Source organism: Raphanus sativus, chromosome 6, assembly GCF_000801105.2.
Source record: "Raphanus sativus cultivar WK10039 chromosome 6, ASM80110v3, whole genome shotgun sequence".
Classification (NCBI taxonomy): Eukaryota; Viridiplantae; Streptophyta; class Magnoliopsida; order Brassicales; family Brassicaceae; genus Raphanus; species Raphanus sativus.
The window spans coordinates 28,140,375-28,145,559 of record NC_079516.1 but is presented as its reverse complement, the minus strand read 5'-3'; positions in this window follow the sequence as shown (position 1 = coordinate 28,145,559).

The window sequence follows — 5,185 nt, the reverse complement described above, 5'->3', positions numbered from 1 at the left end:
TACCAAACTAGCCTTGTACAACTAGTTTGGTAGTGCATCTAAGAAGGAATATGTTCCATTGTTTATAACAGCCTGTGCAATTGATAAGACAATACACAAATCATAAAGCATTAATCAAAAGACAATAAATATAAGTCTTAACACAAGGCATAAGTGAAAGACAATATATATAAGCTATAACAGAAGGCAGAAGTGAAAGACAATAGATATAAGTCATAACACAAGACATAAATGAAAATATAGGTAGAAGACTTCCAGAAGACGTCGAGAAGACTTGCAGTGAAGAAGACATCCAGACGACTCACTGAAACTTTCAGAAGACTGTTAGAAGACCTTCAGACAACTAGTAGACGACGTACAGCTGACTTTGAGAAGACTTAAGTCTCAGGTTTGTTGCAGTTTGGACGTGTATGACCAGGTTGTTTGCAGTTTAAGCAGCTGTAAGCCTTGTGTAGCTTCCTCGGTTCGTGTCCTCTGAACCTGGATAGCTCCAACCAAGATTGCCATCTTGACTTCTTTTGTCGACCCGGACCACGCTTTACCTCCGAAGGAAGACATTTGCGGATCTTAACTTCTCCAACACAAGGATATATATTCTGTGAGTACCCTGCATACAAATGCTCCCTTGAGTATAGCGGAGACACAAGTAAGGCGATATGCAACACAGCAAAAGTTCCATCAGCTATAGCATGTGAGCAAGGAATTTTCTCGATTCCGTATACACCACAATCACACTTGATCTGTTGCAAATCAACAATACAGTTCTGCTTGCCACCTGTTACAAAGAATTTTCATCCATCAATTGGTTGTACAGACATAGTGTTCTCTATCTCTGACCGAATCGCCAATAAGTGCTCAACGCCTCGACTATGCTCAAATGTGAGTCTCAAAGCATCTTCTCTCCTTTTCCAACACCACTTTCCCAGCTTCTCCCTTATAAACTCTAAAAGGAATGATATAGAAAATCCTCTTGCTGGCTTCAATGCGGAGTTAAGATTGAGCTATGTTGCTTGTTTTTAAATTGTACCTATCTCCGTGACAATGAACCCGTGACCATAGTCTCACGTCCGTGTCCTCCAAGTATGTTGCCAGCGCCGGATTAGCACTCCGAATCTCGTCCATGTACCGGTCGAAGTCGTAAACTGTATGAGCATAAGCTGCGCCTTTAACCAGGTACAAGAGATATTTTCCCTTAAAATTTTTGACAATGTTCTGTTGAAGGTGATAATAACATATTCCTCGGGTTGTCCAAGGAAACACCTTGTCACATGCGCTTTTAATAGCTGTCTGACGGTCGGAGACTATCACCAAAGCATGGCCATCAGATATACACCTGCTCAATTGTGTGAAGAACCATTCCCAAGAGTCTTTCAGCATCTACAATTGCAAAAGCTAAAGAAAATATCTGAAAATTTCCATCTTGTGCAGCTGCAACTAGCATAACACCTCCATACTTCCGCTTAGGTGAGTCCCATCAACCACGGTGACCCTTCGCTGATATTGAAAACCAGTAATAGATGCTCCAAAAGCTATAAACAGATACTTAAATCTATCTTTATCATCAAGTTCTATACTAGCGATAGTACCCGGATTTGCTATCTTGATTTTCTCCAGATATGAAGGCAGCCGCTCATACCCATCTTTTGTTGATCCTCTTACCATTTCTTGGGCCTATAACAATGCTCTGTATGAAGTGGTGTAGTCTAGCTCCATTCCACACATGTTCTTCATTGCATCTTTGATATGCTTCGGATTTAACCCATCAATGATTCCAACGCGATCTATCCAAAACTTAGCAATATACTTTGTAGTAGAATGTTTCCGTTGAGCCACTCGTTCAGACACGAGCATGTGTGAGTTTTCAGATACTTGGTTACCCAAAACGTTTTTGTTCCATGTTTCACACCCGCTCTAAGCTTCCATCCGCACCCAGCAACACGACATTTTGCCACAACTAGATTTTTCGTAATCTTGTATAGTATGAAGGAGAATTTCAGCTTCACTACTGTCAACCATAACTCTGAAATCAGTGCTTCTCTGCTAACAAAACTCTGGTTGACGTAGATATTGTCAGAAAATGCCATATTCGAGCTGCCTCCTTCACTAGCATATGGCGCTTTGAAACCCTCAAAACTCATATCATCTGCCTTTACTTCATCATCATCCTCATCTTTCACTTTTCCATACACACTGTAATCTTCAAAGTCATCCTCATCTACTTCAGCAATATTAGGGACATAAGCATCCTCTTCCTCTTCACCTGAAACTTCATCCCCAGCTTCATAATCTTCTTCTTCTCCCTTATCTGGGACTTCATTAGCATCTCCTCCCTCATCTGCGACTTCAGTGGCATCATTAACATGCCAAAGACGTATATCATGGGTTTTACATATCTCGACCAAGTTCCGAACTTGTCTATCACTTGTGACATGAATAGGAGGAGTATCTGGAGTCATTTGTTGCATCATTTCTTCTGGTAAAGTGTAAGTAAAATCCACAACCTCTCTGTTCATGTCTAGGTGATAATCTTCTTGAGCCATTTCAACGAGATCGACATGTGTAGATCTATCACTCAAAAAGCACATTCTCGCTCCCTTGACATTATCCACCACAAAATCCCAACAATTATCTCTGAACAACCATTCTCCGTAGACTGCAGTTATAGGCCGAATCATCTGAAAAAAAAATAAATCATATTAGAACACATTACCAAACACAGAACATCAACTTCTTATAACAAAGTCATCGGAGAAGAATTTTTATGAAGTCTTCTACAAGTCTTCTATGAGGAAGACGTACAGAAGACTTCCTCGTTTAGCTAGAAACAATATTAAACAACAATATTTGTAACTTTATAATTATCACCACTTAAGCTATGAATTCTACTATGTAGTCCCAATATTGAATTATAAACATGAATTAGCAAGAAAAGTATTAAAAATTCATTTTAATTTTGGATATATTTGAAGTTTAATAAATATTTAGGTAGAAGACTTCAAAGGAAGTCTTCATCGGATGACTTCAAATGTAGTCTTCCTCGGATGACTTCATACGAAGTCTTCTGTTTAGGACATTTTTGCAATTGCAAATTTACGAAGGAAGACTTCTTAAGAAGTCTACTCTACAAAAGACATCTCTGGAATTCTTCCTTTATAAATATTGGCTTGCTTTTGAAAATGATTTTTTTTTTCAAAATTCCCAGAGAAGACTTCAAAGGAAGTCTTCTCGGATAAACATGTTAGTTTTGAATTTGACCGAAGTTGGTCAGAAATTTGACTTTTGTAGAAGACTTCTAGGGAAGCTTCTCGGTGAGTACTTCAAAAGAAGTATTCTGGAAGTCTTCTAAATGTCGCATGAAGTCTGCTGGGTTACTTTTTCAATTGACTTTTTTTTTTACTTTTCTTGTGAATCCATCGGATGACTTCTATCGAAGTCTTCTCTCGCGGGAAAAGATTTGACCAAAACCCAGAATTGAAATCGAGAAGACTTCGTTAGAAGTCTTCTGTTTTTTTGTTAAAACATTTACTTTTATTTTTCAATTGCAAAGGTAACCCATGAGACTTATTGCGAAATTTAGAAGACTTCCAGAAGACTTATAGAATACTTCTTTTGAAGTATTCACAGAGAAGACTTCTAGGGAAGTCGTCTACAAAAAGTCAAATCTCTGAATAACTTTGGTGAAATTCAAAACTAACATGTTTATCCGAGAAGTCTTCTCTTAGAATTTCGAAATTTTTTGTTTGCAAAGGAAAGTTAGAAGACTTCCCAGTCTTTTATGAAAGTCTTCTTCATCGAACAGGTCTGAAAAATATAATGTGGTTCGCGATTTCATACCTTAAACTCGTGAAATGACTTGCATGGTTTCTCCAATCATCCAGAACTTCACCACAACTGCTCCCTACTCGTTAATCACCAAGAATCGTGAGCTTATGAACCTTTCATAATTTGTAATCAAAATCTTCAGTTTTTTTTGATGAATTTTGAGAGAAAGTGTAAGATATGTGGTTTGTGTCGAAAGAAAATGAGAAAGGATGAGTCAAAATCGAAGCTTTAGGACATTAACACTCTCAAGACTAAAATCTCGAAGACTAAAATATAGTTTGGATGCAAACCAAATACAAAAAACACATAATGAAAGTTTGCGCAACCATAGTGAAAGCATATACTGTACAACGCACATGAATCCGCGCTTGTGCGGGTTGTGTCAATCTCTAGAGTCACCAACACCCAAGGACCTTAAGATTTTAGATATAAACAGACACATCGGCGGGACTTACACAATCGCCAACATCGTCAACAGAGACGCCTACCACTAACAACTAGTATGTTATCTAACTCCTTTATCAAACCATTTTGACAATTACTTCTGTTATTAAACTCTTAAGACATTACAAACACTTCACAATCGAAAAACCCAAAACATTAACTCACTGACTAAGCAGCACAAAACGAATAACGATCCTATGTCCTTTATTACTACCCTTTCAGAAAACACAAACAAACATACACATATCCATCAATTAAACTAAACTCAATAAGATAGATCAACCACTAAGTCAACGACCTCGCGCTTGCGCGGGGCTCCGCCCATAGTGAGAGTTAAAAAGACGGAAGTTTGCTATATTTTTTAATTTATTGCATGTTTAATGTGTAGTTTTTTTTCACAATCTTATAGACTTAGCGAGGTTTTTAAAATGAAGATAAAAATACAAAAAGAAATTTATAGAAAATTAAAATGACTAAAAACATAAACAATCATCAATATACTAAGTCTTTAAATTTTATGATTAATATCTAATAAATAGTTATAAATTATTAAGCTTGCATGTGTAGGCAAAACAATTAGTATCAGATATTTTTAAAATATGAAATATTGTAATTTTCATGTTTCCAAAACTATTTTATTATTAAAATATATAATAAAATTCTAAGATACTCATAGTTCAAGCTAAGTATATGATTTTTTGGACAATAGCTAAATAAATGATAAAACTATAAAACTCATATGCAGACAACTTAAGATAAAACTATAAAACTCATATGAAAAAAATCTATATATATTTTATGTTTTTTAATTTAAATATATAGTAAAATATATTATTTTATAATATAAATGTTTAATAATATTTTTTATTTGTACATAATTTATATTAAAAAAATTATAACTTGATGTAGTTTTGATATA